A 22,905-nucleotide genomic window follows, 5' to 3' on the forward strand; every position below is an offset into this window, starting at 1 on the left:
ACTATTGGGTTCTTTTTTGAATTCCTGCAGTGGTGTGCCGAGGGCATAGGGTGAGCAAGTTTGCCTGATTACAAACTCACCAAGAGAAGAGGCAAGCCCTCCCTGCACATCAGGACCGTGTGCAAACTGCTGCCGCCAGGGAGACAGCCAGACCCAGCCTTTTCCTGTGAGTTAGCGCCATTCGCAGACTGCAGGGGAAGAGAACAAGAAGTCACCAAGAAGCAAGTCCTCCCTGAAATCAGCGCCATGTGCAGGCCACTGGGGAGACAGCCAGAGCCCAGCCTTCCAGCATGTGGGCTGGGAAACAAGAAGAGCCAAGTCCACCCTCCATAAGCAGCCAGCTGGTCTGGAGAAACGCAGGCTGTGATGATAGCTGCTGAGGTGAAATGCAATTGGATGCTTGTGGTGCTTGGTGTTTCACTGACTTTGCAGGTTTAGGGCTGGTGGTCTGATCAGCTATTTAGAGGATAGCGGTACGCAGTGTGGAATCTATGGGGGAATCTCCTTCTGAAGGTGGTACCCATTGTTAATTTCCTAGTATCTTTTTTTTGAAGTCCTGTATTCTTTTCATTGTTTTGTTTTGGTTGAGTTTTATTCTGTTTGTTCTGTTTGATTTTGTTATCTGATGGTATGGGCAGCTATTTCAAAGCTAGCAAGATATATCATGGTAGCCATTTTGGATTTACTACTGTCCTGTTTTGAAGTCTTTTATTGCATTCATTGTTTTGTTTTTTATTGGTTCTATTCTGTTCTGTTTGGTTTTTACTATGTGTGAGGGTATCTGCAGCTATTTTGAAGACAAGGAGAGGCATTATTATACCCATTGTTGATTTCCCTATTGTTTTGAATTTCCTGTGTTACTTACACTGGTTTGTTTTGATTGGCTTTATTCTATTTTATTTTTCTTGATTTTATTCTCTTTAAAAAAAACAAAAAAAACAAAGAACTTTCCTCCCTCCCAAATATCAGTACTGGGACAATCACATTACAACCATTCATGCTTCTTATCCAGCGGAGGGAACCAGAATTGTGAAGCAGTTCTGAAAACCAAATCCACACTCTACAAATCTACAGTCTGCTCCAATCCGGAAAGCCCATGATTCTGTAAACCACAGTTTAGTCTAAAGACCACCTGGGAAAATCACATTGGCTCTTTCTAAATCCTTCCACATCCTAACCATGCCACAACAAACAACACAACATCTAAAATATCCTAGTCATCTACGGTCACAATCCAAGACTAACCTAATTATAAGAAGAATGACTTTAGTTTCTTAAGTGAAACTACACGTTTTTTTTTTTTTTTTTTCATTTCAGAGGCAGCAGGGAGTGGGTGATCAAAATGATATTGACTAATATTTTCAGTAAACTTTGCAATTATAAGCAGACCTGTGATCCAATCAGTCTTTCAACAATTCCTACAAAGGAATCAAGAATGTTAGTCAATATTATGCATTTGTGTAGTAAGCGATTGCCTGGTTCCCCAGGATTGGAAAACTAGCAACTGGAGACCAAAACCCACACCTAGGCTTCTAACTCCAAATGGCTGCACGTCCACTGAGTGACACCTTGAAGATAGTATGGGTCAGGTTAATAGACACCGTTTTGATCACTGCACAACACTGACCAGCTAAGAGTTTAGCGTTTTCACTGAAAACTGGTTTTCAGACTTTGCGATGAAGGTAGTCATTTTGGCACATGAAACTCAGCAGACACGAACACATTGCTTACAACTTTATGCATTTACAATATGCACTTTTTATGAGCTACCAGAGCCTTTTAGTGCTTAAAGTATGAGAATGTGTTTCAGTCTTAAGGATGCACTGGGCTTGGGGAGCTAGATACCCAGATATAATTACCAAGGCCCAAGACAATTAAATATAGGTTGTCGTTGCTCACATCAATGGGATTGGATTTTACATCCTGTTTTCCCATCGGGTCTGGGATGAATCATCAACTCTTACATCATGCTTGCCTCGCCGGCTCCCGAAAGGGAAACAATAAGCAAACGCTAGTTAACCTGCGTGCTGATTAGAGGCTATTTGCAAACCGTCATTCAGTGTGGCTGCGTTTCCATTACTGTGATTAATGAGCCTGTGAATGCCACCGATAGCCATCTTTGCTTCTAAAACTGAAAATCGTTCTTCATCAGATATGCGCCTGCAGGTTTTTAAGCTAGTTAAAACTTTAGGAAATAAATTGGTCACATATTTATAGGGTAAGGAAGAGGAGATAATTTCAGGCAGAGGAGCCGCTGGGATAAGTGCAGGAAGGCGTGAAAATGAAGAGCCTCCTCTGTTTGTGTGGTCACTTTCCCAGCCCAGGCCACAATGCCCACACTCACAGCTTAAAGGAGGAGAGGCGTATTTGGTTTACAGTTTCAGAGTTAAGAGGCAGTGGAGGAAAAAGTTTTAGCCAGTTGTGCCACAGACAAAGGACTACTACTAAAATATATAAAGAACTCAAAAAAAATCAGACCTCCCTCCAAACTTAAAGCCCCAATTCAAAAATGAGCTTCTGAAATGAACAGACATTTCTCAGATGAAGAAGTAAAAACAGTAAATAAATACATGAAAAAATGTTCAGTGTCACTGATCATGTGAGAAATGCAAATTAAAACAACAGTGGGTTCCATCTCACTCTAGAAATCAAGAAATCAACCAATAACACGCTGGAGGGGCTGTGAGGAAAAATGAACCCTTCTTCACTGTTGGTTAAATGGAAATCAGTGTGGAGATTCCTTTAAAAAAAACTAGGACTAGAGGTTCCATTCGATCCACCTACTCCTCTTCTTGGTATCTTTCCAAATGAATTAAAAGCATGTCACAGTGATGTATGCACACCCATGTTTACAGCAGCAGTTTGTAATAGCTGGATCTTGGAAACATCCCAGACGCCCATCAACTGATGAATGGATAAAGAAGATGTGGGGGTTTTATTCCAGGAGTACTACTGTGCCATAAAGAAGGATATGCTTGAGGCCTTTCTAGCTAAATGGGTGCACCTTGAGGATGTGCCCTTCAGTGAAAACTGGGCACCGTGTAAATATCTAATTGTTTGTCTGGTTGAGAAACCGGAAGTATAAATATGGGCCAAAATTTATAACAGATATTGTGAAATATGAAGAAATGTTCAAATGAGAAGGGGATGTGGGAATGGGGAGGTAGAAAGAAGAGAAAGGAGAAGAAAAAATGATGAGAAAAGAAGGGAAAATGGAAACAAAGCTTTTCTAAAGAGAGGAAGAGAGCTCGTGGGCAGGGTGGGGAAGTGGGGGAAGACAGAATCATCCGTGTCTCCCTTCGTGTGTATAATTATGAAAACAAAGGGCTCATCATAACCCTCAATTTATCTTTTTGCTCAGACGGTCTGAGGAAACCCTTGTAAAGATGTAAGTGCTGGTGTCCTGTTCGCGTACCCTGAGTTCCCACGAGGTGAGTCTTCATCTCATTGCCGCACCTGCCTTTCCTTCCACAGAGAAGGCTTGACAAGAGAATCCACTCATCTTGGAAATGCAAAGCAAAATCCAGAAATGAAGGGCCACAAGGGCTGCTGGGAAAAGTGAGCAGAAGGAGACACAAACAGGCTCCTCCTGGGCCACGCGTGTTCAGATGGGCGAGAGAAAAAGGAGCTAAACATCTCGGGACCGACAGCTCGAAGGAGACTGACACGGCGGGCTACAGGGGAGAAACCAGGACCCGGAAAACGAGGCAGGAGAAGAAGGCGACAGGACATCGAGCTCCTGTTCCATCGTCCGCAACTAGCTCACAGGATGATGGGACAGAAAATGTAAGTAAGAAAGAAATGATCTGGATTTCCATACAAATAACGTCTGAAGAAAGCTAGTGAGATGCTATTTCACCCAGATTTCTAAGTACTCACTGCAGAGCTTTCTGGCCTGAGCTCTCCATCCATCCTCCAGGCTTCTCGTAATCCCGTGAAGTCTGTGAATATTGAACATGTGTTCCCTACACTGTTACCTCCCTACCTAGAGTGTAAGCTTGTTTTTGGCAAAAGCCACATCTCACGGTGCATCCCCAGGCATCATCACACTGCTGCCCTGTGGGGGAGGTGCTTGCTAACTGGACTCCTATCATAGACCAAAATCCAGAAAGACAGTGCCCTTTCCAGTCAGCCTTGCAGGGGAGGGCACAAATTTTGTCCTCTTAAAGAGTTTTCTTCCAGCTCAACACCTAGTTCAAATAATATCTGTCCTCTAATTTTTTTGCAGAGCTGTTCAGATGAGATCGTCAATAAAATGCCCTTTCAAACTTAATCTAATACCTATTCCCTGAGTTCCTACTATGTGTTTGGCACTTTGCTGGCACTGGGATAAAGTGAGCCGACACACTGTCCCCAGTTTCTTGAAGTTTGTTGTCTCTCGAGGGAGGTAGGCACTAAACAAATCGACTGTAAGGACATTCAGACATTTAGCGTCAGGATGGCGTATTCTTTGCCTGGTATCATGTTGGCCACTTCTACAAACCCATGAAAAAGTAGATCATATTTCCCTTGGTAGACGGGAGGGGAAAAAACAGGTCTCTCTGCTAACCACCCAACTACTTGATAAAATACAAGTCAGAGCAGTAGCTTCTGTCAAAGGCAGACTAGATATGTATCGTAAGTGCAGTGAGCTTGTAAACGGTAAGAGCCTTACATAAGCTGGGATGTGCTTTCCCACAGGCACGTCTGCTCATACTGGAGGCTTCGTCTTCCCTCAGCCTCCACTGGGTACACCGAAACTGTGAATTTCAGAGTAAATAAGACTCTCTGGCAACTGAACCCATGTGCTTAACCTCTCAAGGAATGAAGAGCCATTTTCAAGGCCTTTCTCTTCTTGTGAAAAACAAGGCTACGGAGTAGAAGCAGTGGCATGCATGGCAACAGGCAGAAAGAAATGTTCAGAGTGCTAAAGGCTCCAGCTCATCACAGTGTGGCAATTGGGGAACGATTGACAAAGGGCCACCCCACGTAACTCAATTGCCTTGAGAGAGTATCATTGACCTACAGCTGTACTGTATTGTATGCTCTCTGATATTGTCCCATTATTAAAAGTTATTGTGTGATATTTAACTAGAGCTTTATCACCAAAGCTCTAAATTTTTTACTCAGAGGGTTTTATTTAATAATGAGGAAGCAGCTAGTGGTACAGTACTTGCTTAGTATATGCAGGATTCTATGTTTGATCCCCAGGACCACAAAAAATAAATACATTAATTCTTGAGAAGGCAAGAAAATTGAAAGTAGAGATTAACATATGTAAGAAGAGCTCTAAATTTCTGCCTTGTTGCACATTGTTGCCCAAATAACTGTCAAGATGGTAATTACCACAAGCAGGGCAAAAGTCCTACATTGACAATATTGGTGGCGATTACATAATACAGAAGTTCACAAGTATTTTGAATGTAGTATACAAAACTTCTTCTGAAGAGTTAATGATAGACCCTAGGAGATACTGGTCCTGTCCATGCATCAATAAAAACAGCAGCTACTTCCAGGGTATCAGAGGCTACGGTCCCCTAAAGGGTTTGCTGACAGCCCAGCAGTTGAAAGAACTAAAAAATCAATACTGATCACTAGGCAATGACATTTAGAGGACACTGAACACTAGCATAATTATGTCAGGGCACCATTTGCTAGAGCCAAATGCTTGCATTTCCAAATGGCAAGCCCTTTTCAGGAGCAGATGTAGGGCAATGCAGGCCTGGTTGTGCTGAGGGCATGGAGACTGTTTTGCAAGCTGCTATGCTTAGGCAAGTATTAACCTGAAGCTGACTTCAGTGCATAATCAAGACAGGTTTCAACTCATCAGCTGCCATGCCTATTGTCTGAAAGCACCACAAAAAGTGTAAGTATGCATGCAATAAAACACACTAGGGCAAAGTTTAACAGCTTCTGGGTAAGCTACAGAGACCATGTGCCTTTTCTTTTCTGAATAAGCAAGCAGTCAGATGGGAATGGAATGACCTGCCACATCCCCAAAGTGCAAGAGAGATCTGGGTAAGTAGTGAGCCTGTGCCACACAAATTCTTCCTTTCTGAGCTTGTTGTCCCCTGCAGCACTGTGAACCAGAAGTGTGCAGTCTTCTTTACAAAGGTAGGTTCATCTTCAGATGGCATTTTAGCCAAAGGCAGAGAACAGGAAATAAAGGACCCTGTTCCACAGCCACCACCACGGCCAGCCTAAGCACACCTTTGGCTGAGTGCTGATGTTGAGCCAAGCACTCTGTGGTCACTTTTCCCTCTCGGAGCTGCCTTCTCTGGGTAGATTCCACTCCTGGGTCTTCAGCAGGCTGAGTAACCAGAGGTTTGTAGAGCTCAGTGGAAAAGGTACAACTCTGGAGCCACACGGACCTGACTTCCAACCCTAGCTCTACCACTGGTGAGCTGGGCTGCCTGTACCCTAACCTCGCTGAATCTCATTTCCACGAGAATAAAAGTGGAACGCCCATCTTTTTGTGTCTGTTTCAAGAACTCAAAATAATAATATACTAATTAGCACAGTGACATACATAGAAATTGCTCAGTAGATAGCAGCTATTATTATTTGTTATTAATCAATTATCATATGTGATCAGTTACCATGCAGGAATGATCAGAAGTTGAAAGAAAAAAGATACAAGCACAAACAGTAAGATAGACTTCACTAGGAAAGTTTTCCCACGCACTATGTGGCTACCTCAGAAAACGTTTCATGCCACCTCAAAGGTGTTATGAATATGTAAATATTCTTTATTCTTTTTGAGTTTCTCACAGCTTTGAGGCCCAAAGCAGACAAGTATGGTCCTGTTTTCGTGTGTAAGAGACTGAGATACCTAAAGATCAACTAATTCTCTGAGTGAGTCAGAGGAACCTCCCAGATTAACCCAAGGGCAATTCTTTGTGACATGGAGCTGTTTTAAGAAAATATTTATACTGTTAGAAAGCCCAGTTTGAGGAAGGAGAAGAAGGTAAGGAGGAAGAAAAGGAAGAGGAGGAGGAGGAGGAGGAGGAGGAGGAGGAGGAGGAGAAACAGGAGGAGCAGGAGGAGGAGGTGGGAGGAGTTAACCTGTAATAAGAACCTCACGGTTTTGGCAATCTGGAGGTGAGCTGGCCATACCGAGCTGGTCTCCCATAACACACGCCCAACACAAACTTGTGTCAACCTCACCTCACTTGGTTGCATCTACTTTGCACAGAAGTGAGCAGGGGCAAAAGGACTGCACCCCACAGGAAATTTTCCCCTGGAAGGCCTTCTGAACCCCACCACCAGCAGCCCACCATCCTCTCTAGGGGATGGTCCAACTCCAGACATCCAGCCAGCCTTCAGTCCTGGCTCCTGTATCACCTGTGCCAATTCTTGGAAATACATCTTTGTACGCTTCAGGTTTTCAAATGAGATTCCCAGAGCCTGGGGACCCTGCGTGTTGTATAAGGAGACCAGCTTCGTCACAGGCAAGCCTGTTTCCCTCCCCTTGCAGGATTTCATGTTGGACTTTGTGCTCCATTCTGTGAATTATTCTCCCCCGTCTCTTGGTCCAATGCCTCTTGCATACACAAGCACGGTTTGGACAAAGGCCATTTCTTCCAAAACTTGGTAGACTCACAAAGTACCATGAAAATGAGGCCGAAGCCTATAGGCAAATGGCCACCAGAAACCAGTGCAGGATTCTCTGTCTTCATCTTTCATGTGGACAGTCCATGTTTCCACTGGAAGAATTAGAGTCTGGAATTCTTTGCTCATTTAGCTGGGCAGTGCCTGAGCTCGAGTGTGTAAGAGCCTGGTCCAAGTAGGGTTTTGTAAGGGGGCACTTAGTTTTGTTACTAGCACAGACACTTAAACATAGTAGGGACCAAACACCTGTCAAATTAATGTTCCTTGTTGACACTCCTCCACTCGTTTATTTCATATCTTGCTGGGTTTCTTTTGTGCTTATTGGCTTGTTTGTTTTGGGAGTGCTGGGGATCAAATCCAGTGCCTTGTGCCTGCTAGGCAAGTGCTTTACTGTACTACATTCCCAGCCTTTGGCATTCCTCTGTGCTCAGGGAGAAGAAACCAAGCAACTTTTTGGGACAAGTTCAAAAAGCCAAAGAATCTACTAACCTGGAAAGGTCTCCCTGGGCCTGTCAGATTTTGCTGTCACCGTCACCAAGGCAACAGCAACATAACAGCGCGAGGAACATCAGCCCCAGGCTGGAGGGACAGCTATTCAAATACATTCATGCCTGCCCCCTGGTTTCCTTTCTCTGCACATTTGCTGGCTGACTCTACTGAAGCACCTGGGAAGCTCTGCGGCACAGAGCTGCACATTCCTCCTGCCAGCCCTCTTTTTAAATGTTTGCTTTAAACATAATCTGCAGCTTTACTAAGATTATGTCCTGAGCACACATTTTGAACCTCTGTGCTGGAAGAGCTGACACTTTTCTGCACCCACAATTCTTGCCTCCAGCTTTAGGCCCTCGAGCTCCCCTAGGTTTTCTCGTATTTCGGGGACACTTTAGAGTCTACAGAATTACTGAAGACAAAGGCCACACGTTACCCTTACTTCCTGTCTACCATGCGCCTTGCACACGGTAGATGCTTGATAAACATTTTTAGCGAACCAAACTACCCTCCGCTCCGAGTCCATCGGGCACATCCCCTTCCTAAGCCTCTTGTTTCAGCCATGTGCCATTGCTTTTTGTTCCCCACTGTATGTCTTTGTCTGAATCCTCTCAAAATACCAGGGCCAGCCGCCATGCGAGGCAGGAAGCAGAGTCCCTCTGCCACGGCCTTGTCTAGTGGGAAGAGGTTAGGGGTGTGACAACTGCACCCTCAAGGTGATACACCTCGCTGACAGAGAGCGAGGAGGGCCATGTTAATGCCCCCGGGCACGGCCTGCCGAGCTCGCCCCTGTGCGAGCACCAATTAACCCATGTGGCAGAGGCACAAAGTCAGTTGGAAAAGCAGTTCTGTCTGATGTCCACTACTTTTGGGGGTTAAATTACACATGTGGGAGGGAAAGCTACCACCTCACTGTCCTTACAAGGTCCCCTCTCTCCCTTTCTCCAAAGGCAAAGCTGCAAAACTGCATCAGCTGAGTTCTGTTCCCTTTTCAGCTGAATCACGAACAGTAAAATCAAAACAAGATCAAGAAAAAGAAATTAAACAAGCTGGGGGTGTAGCTGCCCAAAGAGAGTGCACGCATAGCGTGTCAAGGCCTGAAACTCGATCCTTACCACCACAAAAAAGGGAAAGAGAGCCGGGATGTAGCACAAGCACCTGCCTAACAAGCTCAGCGTCCTGACTTTGATTCCCAGGACAAAACAAGGCAAGAAAGAAAAAGAAGTAAAACCAAACCCATACCCACATAAGCAAAAAGGAGAAGTTCTTCTGCACTGGGTGAAATCCAAGTTCAGATCAACTGATTGTAGAAAACACAGAACGCGTGTGCTAGAACAGTGACTTAAGGCAGCCATGTAGCATCCACACAGCAGACACAGGAGGTGCCCTGAGGTGCAGGTTCCTCCCGTGATCAGTGAGGGACAGCGGCAGGGGGAGGGCCAGAGAGGCCATAAGCAGAGTGGAAAGCTGGGTCGGAGCTCCCTTTTCCTATTTCAGATCCTGCGTGGATGTTTATTTCTAATCAAAAGTTTATATCTTGTCAGTTTGAGAAATACAATGACCCCTCTACCCAGGCCTGACACTTAGACAGGGGCCCCCCAGCCCCCCACACTATGGGTCTGGACTGGAGCCCTGTGAGCAGGCAGGCCAGGGACTGTCACCCCATTACACAGATGAGAAAACAACATCTGAGCAAGACTCGCTGCAGGCCCTCTTGACTGGAAGAATGATGTAACCTGAATGTGAATTGGGCTCTTCTAATGCCAGACTCAACTCTCCCTGCCTTGGGCAGCTGCAGGAAGGGCAGGAGCTCCACTGAGTAGTTAGCGAGGTCCCTCCGGCTTCTCTTCTCCCTTTTAAACAGGAAGTAAGAGCACAGATTCCTGTCCAACGCCCAACCCAGCGCATTAGTCCACTTAGCCCCGAGGCTCAGGGGCTGCAAACTCCGTGGCCAGCAACTGGCCAGCTGTCAGACCAAAGAGAGCCAAGAGTCACATTTTTATGTGAACGTTTCTTCTAGTGAAACAAACCTATCTAGAGAGATTTATACCAAAGAGGCTCCTTGTAGCTCGGCCAAAAGGGGAAAATAGGCAGGTGAGAAGGCTTTCTATTTTAGGAAATGTGTCAATTCTCTATCAGCAGAGCCTGGGCATCTGGCCAAGTCCCTGGAGGGAGAAGAGCGCAGAGCTGGGCGGCTTTGGCCACCCCGAGGCTAAGGACGGCCTGCGCCAGCCCCTCTGGGCTCACGCTGGGGAACGGCCACCGTGGCCAGCTCCCCTTCCACCTCCTCTTGACAGGACTCACTTCCCATAGCACGACCCCGAGCCCCCAGAGGACGTGGGATGATCATGCCTGGCCCTCCTCCCAGCAAAGCCCCGGGGAGAACAAGCCCCAACCCCTTCTCGGCTCCTGCTCCTTCCTCGGAGAAGAGATGGCCTTATGCAACAACTGTGGGAGCTCAGCAGTTTCCTCCCCTGTAAAAGCACAGAGCGACACCTGTTCCATAGAGTACGGTGACTGAGTGAGACAACATATGTGACACCTAACATGTAATGAGCACCCAATTAAAAGAGTTATTTCCCCTTTTCCCCGGAGATAATTCATGAACTTTTTTGTGGCCTCAACCCCTTATAGACCTTATTCTGTAACATCAGTGACACCTTCCCCTGCACTCCACGGACGGCTCTCTCTTCATGTCAGCTGCATGGTTCTATCTGTGGCTCCTTCAGTCCCGTTTCAAGTCCTCGGCTCGGCTGTATGTTTTATTGATGAAGCACACACGTATCTATTGCATACGCAGGACTCTTCTAGCCTTTTGCAAATGCTCTTTCTCTTAAGCATCACAGCTCCATCAAATGCTCCCAGCAGCATGTGTGAGGTGCTAATTTTGCAAAGGAAAATTTGGCTGCTAACCTTTATTTCTATTTCTAAATACAGTATAATAGTTCTGAGTAAGGTGTTTCAAAGTCTTAAACCTTCAGAAAAACATACTATTTTTCCTTAAGAACTTTCCTTGGTTGGCTCATTCCACCATATATTCCAAGATTTTAACCACTTTCAGAGTCAAAGCCTAACTGCTCTGCTTAGCAAATTACGAGTATGGATCCTTCTCAGGCCTTTTCACTTTAGACAGTAAGAAGGATGTTGGTGACAAGTCAGGGGACTCAGCCAAAGGAAAGAGGATTAGCAGCTTCCAGGGAGCAAACATTTCACATTAAAAATCTTTACACAGACTCTGGGCCAATGCAGCACAATGCAGTGTGATCAGAGGGAGCAATCTAGAAATCAATATTGACTGGGCAGCCAACAGAGCACTTATGAAAATAGCCAACCAGTGGATTGTCTCCTTCAAATATCTGGCAGCCACCACTCCCTGAAGCACAAATAAGCAAATTTTCTAAACCAAAATAGTATCCAGAGTCTGATAAAAAAAAAAAAAGGAAGATAAATTAGCAAACTGCTGGGCATCTTTTAAAAAATTATAAAGCATCTCTACAAAGAGAAGTTAAAATAAGACAAATGCCCAGAAGGGCCGCCAGTCATCATCATCATGGCCCTATTAACTAACGATAGTGAGGAAGAGACTCCCGCACCATCCAACAGTCACCCAGTTTAGCACTGTGCGTATCTTCTGCTCTGCCTCCTGGTCTGCCCACAGGTAGATGGGACAAATAAGGAGGCCAAATGTGTTTAAAGAGCATCACAAAAAAGCAAGATAAAGGGAGTGAGAGCAGATGCACAGATTCCCAATAGACAAGGCCTCTTTCCAAGTATTTGAGACTCCACCGAGAACTTGGTCTTCTGCTGGCCGAAGAAGACGGAGGAGGCCCTGAAGGGGCCACGTTTCCATTCCCCACCAGCACGCCCTTCCCCGGCGTCCTTGAGCGCCTGCACATACTGAAAAGACCGAGACCTCAGGTTCCCCAGACCCTGTCTCACGTAACCCTTCCTTTTATTTTATAGTAAGGATACTATTTTATGCATATTTAGTGAAAATTTACAAATAATTTTCTTCTGGACCAGGGCTGCTTTTATCAGATGTCTACTTGGTATTTGCTAACATGCATGCAATAGGAAGTTTGATTTATTAACTAAAGAAAGGAAAAATAAAATATTACTTACTAGAATCAGTGGGTCTGGGGTTTGGAAGCAGGATGTCATTTTCCTAGAACCAATCGAGAGGGGATCCATTCGGGTCAGACAAGGACTCCTGAACCACCCTACCATGTGAGGGCCTCTAGTCCTTTGATTCCTGCTCTGAGACTAAATCCTGCAAGGATATCCTGGATTCAACAACCCAAGACAGGCATTTGTGCTTCTCCCTGGAAGGATCTGGTCACCTGAGCTCTGGCACCACCAAAGGTGCAAAGTCCCCTTTGCTAAAGTACTCCTGCTGATAGCACCCTGCCAGAGCCGAATGCATCAGACACCCTCTCTTCCCTGTCTCCACCTCACAGAATGGGAACGAATTTCTTTTCTGTGGAACCCACAGCTGATGTGCTTTAAAATGCAACGTGACATGAACTCCCTGGTGGCAGCCCCTGTGGTTGCCATGGCACCTCAAGGCTGCTTAGCGTCCCTGCTTCCTGTGCAGACCCAGACGGCAGCTCCTTAGGCAGAAAGGCAGAATGCCAGTAAAGCTGAGGCACTGAGCAGGGGCGTGGAAATCTCATTTTAGTCTATACAGTCCCCATCTTGGTTTCACAACCATGTGACTTCCTTGCATACTTCCTGTCAACCCTAAAAAGCAGATGTTAAAATAAAAGCCATAAAGGTCATCCCTGGTGAGTGGAAAATATACAAAGGATTCTGCCAATCTGTACAGCAGATAATTAGCCCCAAGCCTATGGCAGGTGCTCAGTAAACATTGGTTAAGTGAAAAAAAGTAGCTCAGCTATGGCTTAGGCCACCCAGAAGTCACGGTCAGTGTTTGTGTTTGAACATTTGCTGTATCACTTTCCACCTTCCGGAATGCTTTCATGTGTTATCACATTTGACCTTTGCAGTCAGGAAAGGGCACGAGAGCTGCCCTGGGAAATCATTTCCAGTTTGCAGCTGAAAAACTAAGATGAAGAGCGGTGACTCAGCAAGTCTGTCAAGGACGCGAGGCGGGGACCCCAGCCTCCGCCGGCTGCTGACCTACCCTCTCCTCCCCCGTGCCTCGCCCTGGGCCCTCCTCTTCCCCCTGCCCTAGGTAGGAGTCACTGGACACAAGACTCGGCCTGCTCTGCCCCTGCCCCAGCGCAGTGGGGACTCTAACGATGAAACATTTATGTGGTGAGCAGACCTTGCATTTCAGATCCAATTCCACACTTGCCTGTATTACTTTACAGTGAGTTAGACCGACGTCAGTGTCCGCTGCCTGCTGCCCCTGCTGCTGTCGGGTCACTCACTCCAGTCTGGGCATGAGTCATCCCAACCCGTTAGGGAAGCCGATCAGCCCAAGTGGGCTCCAGGGAGCTAGAAGTATGGTCTGGGCCAGGGCCCCACGCATCCAGCCTCCTCAGGACTGGCAGTTCTTGCCTTCCAGCTTCTGGCTCCAGGGAATTAGCTCTTCCTTCCACCAAATGCTCTCCTGACAGCGCCCTACAGGACTTATTTTCTCACAGAACTGCGTGGTGAGCAGACGACCACAGCCCGGCCTTTAGGATAAAAAGTACAAATGTGGGGAAATCACCAAAAGGCTCTGGAGAGTCACGAAGTGCTCCCAGCCATCGTTCTGGTGACTTTTGTTCCACTTCATGTTGAGAGACCGGGTGGGCCTGACTCAACCCTGAGGACACGTTTCAACACATTTCCCCTTTGTAAGCTGAGTAGCCTCACTCAGCCGGCAGGCATGAGGGGCACTAAGCTCTGGCACTCTGAGACCTGGTGCAGCCCACTTTACAGTGCAGGTTTGAAGAGTAAAGGAGATAACCTGCATATGTCCTTGCATGTGGTAATTATGTGGGTTGCTAAGGACTCTCCACTTGGCCCACCTACGTGCATGCTTAGCCCTCAAGAGGCTGACCCCTGAGGGCTGCGTCGCCCAGACTACCCTAGCTGGCCAGTGAAAGGCACTCACAGGAAACACTGCCCGCCATTTCTTCCCTGCTGTCTCCCCGTGTTGGCGCCCTGTCTCTGTCCTTGCCCGGTCTCCTGCTCCCACAGCACCAGATCTCACCGGTTAGGTCCAGGGTCTCCTCCCTCCCTGGGTCCTTTCACCCCAGGGAGACAATGCTTCTCACTGATCCAATCTCTGCGTACCTCAATGTCCCTTATCAGTTCCCTTAACCCTACCCACACCTGTGTCATAATCCCTTTATTAAATCTGTCTTTTTCTTTCTTTCTCTACAATTTGAGGGCAAATTCTGTTTTCTGCCTGGATCCTGATGTACACGTACAGGGACACTGACGTTTGTGTCTAACTGGATAAAGGAAGAGCCAATCAGACCCATCACTGTTCCGGGAGCAGGAGCCTCGCAGAGCCCAGGCTGGGTAACTTATGCTCAAGCAAGTAAAGGGAGCTGCCCTTCCTCCCTCGCCTCTCCAGGGGCAGGGCCTCGCGGCACATCCTGATAAAGCACTCGGCGTAGGCTGCCAGCAATCTGACATGGGGATGGAAGAATACAGAGGCCTCAGAGGTTCGGTATTTTCTGGAATGTAATGATTCTGCTGATGCTTGGGAGTTTGGCAACAGCTATTTTCAGTCTCAAGACGTTTAAATCATTTCTTTGTTCTTTCTGCTACGTAACCAGGGCACCACTATGAGTCGGGGGAATAGCTTTTTGGGTTTGCTGGTGGAGGGAGAGCTTTTGTTTTGCTTTTCCCCTTGTTCTGGAGGAGTTTGACCCACACACTTGGCATTTTCTCCTGCAGTGGGTCTCCAGATACCTCTTCTTCAAAGTGGTGATACCTCTGTCCTTCAGTCTCTGACATTACTTCTGTTTTCCACTTAAGGGCAGGTGTCTAATTTGGGAAATTCAAAACTTTTCTTTCTCTTTTGTATTTACCTCCTTTGGCTTCCAAGTAGCCACAACCTTCACTGTAAGGTCAGTCGGCAGGTCACTTTGATGGCCACTGATTATACATTCATTTGCTACAGGCTTGCATGTGTCAGGGGAAACAATAGTAACCAAACACTCTCCCTCCCCTCTCTGACCTTGAGACCAAGAAATAGAAATTTTGGATTCTGCAGTTTCAACAGGGAATTGTCAGATGGGGCGGAAGGGAGTCCTTGCTGCTCCACCCCGACCATGAGCGTTCCGGGGGAGGGATCAAGTTCACAGCTCTATTTTCCACCCTCAAAGGAAATGTGCTTCATAAATAAGTAACCACACCTGAGTTACTATGCAAATAAGCTCGGCTCTGTTTTCTGGACAGCCAAATCTGCTTTTCCACGAGCCCTTCTCTCCAGCTCCCATCACGTGTGCTGCTCTGTGACTCGTTTAGCAGGCTCTGTCATTGCTGAACCAGACAACCGGCCTGGAACAGACAGGGCAGTTTGAAGAGTCTCTCCCTGGTCTCTCGGAGGCTGAGTTTCTTTCAGGCCAATGATTATCCAGGCTTAGTCTTATGAAGAAACATACCAAGAAACCTGCTCCAGAAAATATCAACAGTGATAAACTGAACCATTTATATTAAGAAATGGGGAGGAGAGCAACAGCAAGAAACCAGCAGGGCAGGAAAGCCCGATGCCTTCCCTTTACCTCACACAAAAGCTTGCAGAAGCTGAGGTGCAGGCTGCTGAGAAAGTAGCATTCCAGCTGGGAATGGTTTCCCAATTGCTTTACAGATTCTAAAACTTTATCCCCTCTTCCAACACTTTGGACTGTGCCATACCTAAAGAACTAATCCTGCATCTTTGAGAAGAGAGACTCTTAGGGCTGGGGATACAGCGCCTGCCGGCAAGTGTGAGGTCATGAGTTTGATCCCCAACAGCAGAAAAAAAAAAAAAAAGGAGACTCCAAGTTACTCTGTGTGGATGGCATAGGACAGAGAGTGAACAAAGGGTCTGACATCCTTGCTTCCCGTTATCTCTTGTGAGAAGTCTTCAAATCAAAAACAAATTGAACGTTGGAGTTTAACAATGACATTGGAGGTCACTTAGTCTAATGGTCTCTCTCTGTTTTGGAGAGGTAATCGAGGAAATAGCCTTGACCGAAGATCACAAGCCAGCGCCTGAACTAACCCAGACTCCGGTCCAGCGTTCTGTCAGCGACACTGCTGTCCCGGGAACTCACTCCCAAGGCGTTAGCTGAGGACAGAAGAATACTACAGGGCCACTAAGGCAACAACGAAAAACTGCAGGAGAGAAACTGAATGACGGTCTAAGCCGGTTAACATGGGGCTGTGACTCTGCCTAAGAAGGAGAAAGAAAGGAAAGTGTGGAAGAGAAAGAAAGGACAGAGTAAATGTGACTGTGCATTTACTCCACGGAGCAGAGTGGTAGAGGTTTGGGAGGCATCCACAGCAGGAAATGTGTTCCTGGAGGAGAAAACGTTCCTCGTGTAACTGAGCACAGTGTGAGGGCAGCTTCAGCTGCAGAAGGAGGTGGGGGAAGCCGCCTGTCTGCGTGCTGTGATGCTCCCCAGGCTCCTCCCCCGGGGAGGACTTCATGGCCCGTGTAGTGGGTGAGCTCCCGGAACAGCACGCTGCCTTGAGAAGTCCCTGAAAGAACCTGTCTGCCCAGACAGCCTTCTTCTGGTAGCTGCCCCGATCCAGTGGCTCGTCCACACACGTTTGTGTCCAGCCCCAGTGCCCATCCAGGGCACCTCAGAAGGCCCCTTCCAGCCTCCGGGCATCTACTCAGCCAGCCAGGCCTCTGCTGAACTGCTTCAGAGCTTAACTTTTCTGAGTCCAATCCTGCTTTCATCCCTCACCTCCCTGCGTTCCCCTCTCCTACCCTGCCAAGTGTGGCTACAAGGAGCCTTTCCTAATACACAGTTTGTACACGAAACATCTCCAAGTCAGCTTTCGGATGACACTACCCCGCAACACTGCTTATTGGGTAAATGTGCACAGCTCCACTGAAGGCAGATTTTTACCCATTGAGTCTGGTCAGGTTACTCACACCTGTGAAAAAACCTTGCCTGAATTTTTTTTACAGAATGAAATTGTTGTCATATTGCTACCAACAATATCTATATTGGGGCATCCAAGCACTGGAGCATGTCCTTTCATTCACAGGGCCATACCCTCTGCCCACCAGCCAGCCAGGTGCAGGAACAGGCGGTTCTTCTATGGATCCTTAAGACCACTCCAAAGCCACCCTTGCAGCTGGCACTGTGTATAAAGTTAATAACCTTAACTATTAAAACTGTTGCCCTAAGCCTTGTGGTACCTGCCTATAACCCCAGCTAGTTGGCCGAAGCAGGCGGACTGCAAGTTTGAGTCCTACCTGGGCCACTTAGCAAGACCCTGTCTCAAGAGAAATAAATAAATCCATAAAGAGGGCATGGAATATAGTTTAGCCTGAAGGCTGTAAGCTCAGTCTCCAGTGCAAAATAAAACAAAACATTTTCCCTGAACTAATTTCAAGCCCTCACACCCCATGTTCATTTCCTTTTGTTATCTTACACAAACACAGAAAGCATCTGTGAGTTTCTCTGTCCAGTGACCCTCTAGGGTTCACCTTCCGTAGTTTTTTCCAGGTAAGTAATCCCATTTCCTTTAGGTTTTTTGGGAAAGACTGTGATTTTTATCTTTTCTCTGTGGCTTTCTATAAAGAACACAAAATAGGCTCTTTCAAACTTAGGTTTGGATGTTGGTTGGATTGATGGTTATCCTACATTTTGACCTTTTAGAGCCACCTCTACCAAATGGTATGCCAGGGCAGTAACAAGGCACCACTGCAAGTCACGCAGGGCCATCTTCAAAGCAGGCATTCCTGCAGCTCGGAGACGGGAGCTCCTAACGAAGAGACAGAAAGAGAAGGGAAGAGGAAGGTGAGACAGAGGAGACACGGTGTGCTGGGCAAGGGGATGGAGGTGACTTTGTAGAGCCCCAGAGCCAGGCAGCTCATGCATGAAGAGGTGATGTGCCTCTGCCTGTGACAGAAATTTGAACATGCTGTGTGACTTCCTTTTTGCCAAGTATCCCTAAGTTATTTAAATTTTTGATTTCTGAGTTAAAGTGAAATAAGCCCTATTTTATTTGTTTGTTACCTAACCTACTCATGCTTTCTGGTTCTGCATGGTGAATAGCAATTTATCTAAGAGAAAAAAATAATGTATGTTTACTTATTTTGCTATCTTTGACCCTCAGTGAAGAAGCACCCAGTTATAATTATGTTTAACTAGTCGAGTTTTTATGCTTATTAGGAAAACTTACACCAATAGTACTAACCCATTTGGCAAAGTCAGGGCATTTGTGACCTGTGTGTGCGTGTGCGTGTGCGTGTGCATGTGCGTGCGTGTGTGTGTGTGTGTGTGTGTGTGTGTGTGTGTTTTAGGGGCGGATGGAGGTCAAATGCTGCTGAACAGCCTACAGAGCCCAGGGCAGTGCCACACAGCGAAGACCATCCAATCCAAAATGTCAATAGTACCAAGGCCGAGAAACTTTGACTCACAAATAACACCAGGCCCTCCTAATGTGTTCACTTCTCCAGAAAGCTTTAGGCCTCGTTCTTTCTCCTTTAGACAACTCAGCCGGCCTGGAGAAGTTACAAGCTGCCTGACAAATTCACTTTCCTGCTGTTGACGCAGGCAAAGCTGAAATCCCCATCGCCAGGTGAAAACAAGTTTAACCTTGATCCATCAGCTCTTAATAGCTGTGTTACATGAGCTGGTAAACCTGGTCAGAACATAAGAAACATTCTCAGCTCATTTCCAAGGTCAAGGTCTTGCTTAGAGACACAAAGAGATGTTTCTTGCTTTCAACGCTGTAATAATCTCATTTTCTGACTTTGGGTAAGTGTTGAACAGTGTAAGCAGCATAAGAGGCACCTTCTTCAATCAGTTATGAAAATTATCTTAGTCATTTTGAGAAAAGTGACTTCCCTCAGCCTGGCAATAAACCGGGATATTTTTATGTCTATATTTCTTAGTTTCCTAAATACAATACTAGGCATATTAAAAACTTTCAAAACTACAGTTAATCAGCAACAGTTTTTCAGTTAGGCTGTTCTTCAACCCAAAGCAGCACGTTAGGAAAGTCAGCCAAACCACGAGGATCTGGGCAAGACCCTAACAGTGTGGGATCAGATCACTGCGTAAGGAGGAGGATCAACTACAATACGGCCTTTGAAATGCCCTGAAAAGAAATCCTATGTGTAGAAAACAAAGCCCTGCTCCCCAGGCCCCTTTCACCCCACTCATCCCACCCCCATTACAGCTTCAGCTGAAAAAAAAAGTTAAAAATTTAAAATATATCAGTGCGTGATAACTTTTTTAAGGGGCCATATTCCTAAGAATGACCCAGGAATGGTTCTAGAGCTTTCCGAGCTTTCCAACCACAACACCCATAATTTAAAAATATGCCTAGCAGCAGTAAGATCAGTCTTTTGTCCACAAAAACAATTTAAATTGTGGGTCCTGTTGATATCTTTGCTGCCGTCTCCTGGGTGAAATTGGTACTACATTCTACTAAGTCTGAAGAATGTTGTAGAGTATTACAGTTGTTTGTGTTTTAAACTTTACTTCTAGATTGAGACCCACAGAATGTCTTAATCATCTTTTAATAGGTAATCGTGAAATAGTTACTGAATTAGGTAGCTCTCGGTGTTGTGCGGCCCTTGACCAAACAGATTGGTTCATGAAATTTCCCCAACATCCAGAAACTACTATAATTATATGGCACAGAGAAAGGAAGCTACTTTTTTATTTTAAAGACGATAAAACCAAGGAAAATAAAACAGAATAAAGCCAATCAAAACAAACCAGCGTAAGTGACACAGGACTTCAAAACAGTAAGAAATCAACAATGGTTACCATAATGCCTCTTCTTGCCTTCAAAATAGCTGTAGATACTTTCAGACATAGTGAAAATCAAACAAAACAGAACAAAATAGAACCTATAAAAACAAAACAATGAATGCAATATAGGACTTCAAAGCAAGACAACAGTAAATCCAAAATGCCTACCATAATGTATCTTCCTAGCTTTGAAATAGCTGCCCATGCCGTTGGTATAACGAAATCAAACAGAACAAAACAGAATAAAATCCAACCCAACAAAAGAATGAAAATAATACAGGACTTCAAAACAACGCAATAGGGAGTCCACAATGGCTACCACCTTCGGAAGGAGACTGATTCCCCACAGATGCTACACTGCGTACCGTTATCCTCTGAATAGATGATCAGACCACCAGCCCTAGCCCTGCAAGGTCAGTGTTTCACCAAGCACCACGAGCATCAAATTGCATTTCACCTCAGTAGCTATCATGACAGCCTGTGCTTTCTCTGGATCAACAGTTGCTTATGGTGTGGGGGGGGGCGGGGGGGGATTTGGCTCTCTTGTTTCTCGCCAGTACACCAGAAGGGGTTGGGGTTTGGCTGTCCCCCACCTGTGGCAGCATGCACATGGCACTGGTTTTCAGGGAGAGCTTGCAAGCTACTTTATTTTTTAAGCTCTTAAGAACACATATTTCTCCACTCAGGATGCTGAAGCAGGCTGTCTCAAATGAATATGGTCTATCCTTATGCTGGAGGTATGGAACATTTGCTTATCATGCATGAGGCCCTGGTTCAGTACCCAGCATGGTGGGGGAAGTTTAGGTGTTACTTCATTATCTATATGTGCTAAAAGTGTGTAATAGTTATTTTTGATGTGATGCCCAAAACTACTTCTATTGCACTAATCAGCATTTAGGCATTAATTTTACAGTACTTGTGGTACCTGCTATTTCTCTGAATACATAGGCATACCTTGTATTAGACAAATTAACATTTACCAAGTAGCTAAATTAGGAGTTGGTGGTTCATTTTATGACTTATAATGCTACTTTAATTATAAGATTTCATTTATAAAATACTCATTTTACAATCAATTTTTTCATGGATTACTAATCACAGAACAAAACTAACCATAACCTACTGATATCTAATTGATGTATCTTTTGAGTTTAAGTCTATGCCTTTTTCTGGTATTTGCTATCAGTGATATGAGCTCAAGACCTCACACTAAGGGAGGAGGAGAAGCCACACACACACACACACACATACACACACACACACCCCTGGGAACTCAACACTTCAGGTCAAGGAGAAGCAGCCATATCCCCTGGTGGGCCCACTGCCATGTGTCCAAGGCAAAGAAACCACAATCTCAGACCTCCATCGCACTCAGAACAAGTCCCAGAGACACAGACACAAAAGAAATTAGAAGTCACACACCTGGAATTTCTGAAATGATAGCAACTTAAGTAAAGAAAGAGCTTAGTAGTGCTTATATTGTTTAACTTTGCTTGTCTATGTCTGATAGAACAACTATTTAGAGAATAACAGTGTGCAATATAGTAACTATTGTTGATTTCCTACTGTCTTGTTTTTGAAATCAAAGATCATTTTCATTGTTTTGTTTTGTTTTTTCATTTTATTCTTCAAAATTTAAAAACAAAATCTCTCACTAAGCCTATAATCCATTTTCTGGTTTAGAAGATATCACTATGTTGATTTGAGACTTAGAAAAGCACTCCCGGGGTAGCAGAAACTTGGAGAATATGGTATAAAAGAGTCTCCTGCATCTCTAGGGCAAATGACGCACATAAAGAGCAGAAACAGTGGTTTTGGCAACAGTCCCCCTGTCCTGTACCCTCGGGAAGACACGGTAAGTCACACTCTCTCATGGCAAGATCAATACTGCCTTTAGGTGGTTAGTAAGCAAGGTTTCTACCCTGCAGTCCGCAGGCCACTGGGATCTCTCTGCCAATGCTTTTCCTGTCTTTGTTATTGGTCCTAGTGTTAGCACAATTCTGTTTCTCCATGTTACGTTCAGTAACTGAGCTCAGCAAATGTAAGTGCTCATTCCAGTGAGGCTGGGCCAAAATTAGCATGCAAACTTTTCAAGCTAACTTATAAACCATTTATAGTCCAAAAGAACTGGTCAAGTCCTGCAATTCAAAACCTGTGTTTGCTAACTCATAAAAGTCAATCTCTTGCCGGGCGTGGTGGCTCATGCCTATTATCCCAGCACTTGGGAGACTGAGGCAGGAGGATCGTTATGAGTCCAAGACTAGCCTGGGCTACAAAGTGAGCTCAAGGCCAGCCTGAACTGCATAGCAAGACCCCGTTTCAAAAAGATAAAAAAAAAGTCAGTCTCTTTAAGCAACTTGGCAAAGACCTTTGATGACCAAGTCCCACTGGTGAAGAATGCTTCCAAAATGTATATGCTCATATTGATTCTGTACTTTGAAAATATGTGAAATGTGGCCTGGGGCAGAGCACACTAAGCAGGCCCTGAGTTCAATCCCCAGCACAAAAAAAGGAAGAAAGGAAAGAAAGAGGAAAGGGAGGGAGAGAGGGAGAGAGAATGTTCATATGTACAGGGAGGGAAGAGTCCCAGGAAAAAAACAGGGGTTTATGATTACGAGTACACCTCCAACCAGAGTTAGAGGGTGCCTCGATTCATCCTGTGCTGCTGCAATAGACTACAACAGACTGAGTAATGTATAGTAAGTGGAAATCTATTTACTCAGGTCTGGAGATTGGCAAGAATTTCATTTAAAGTTGATGGGGAAAACAAATTAAATCTGGCCTCTAGAATTCAGGCCAGAAGTTTCAACGTGGTGGCCTACATGTCAAGTTTGGTCTATAGAAGTATCTTGCTTGGCCCACATGGCGCACACCCCAAATCCACATTCCCAGCTTCTGAGACAGTAATCTTAAATTCACAGTCCTGCCTGAT

General features: G+C 45.5%; 1 long non-coding RNA gene across 1 annotated transcript in view; it reads right to left on the minus strand.

Annotated features, from left to right (window-relative positions):
* The window catches only part of LOC134471261 (uncharacterized), a 105,891-nt gene extending 93,302 nt beyond the window's left edge, over positions 1-12,589 (minus strand). The window contains exon 1 of the long non-coding RNA XR_010040547.1: positions 12,202-12,589. This is a non-coding gene — a long non-coding RNA (uncharacterized LOC134471261). The remainder of the gene's footprint in view (positions 1-12,201) is intronic.
* Between the last annotated feature and the right edge of the window lie 10,316 nt (positions 12,590-22,905).

The sequence above is a fragment of the Cavia porcellus genome, unplaced genomic scaffold (assembly GCF_034190915.1).
Source record: "Cavia porcellus strain 051 isolate PalLab524CR breed Dunkin Hartley unplaced genomic scaffold, mCavPor4.1 scaffold_18, whole genome shotgun sequence".
Classification (NCBI taxonomy): Eukaryota; Metazoa; Chordata; class Mammalia; order Rodentia; family Caviidae; genus Cavia; species Cavia porcellus.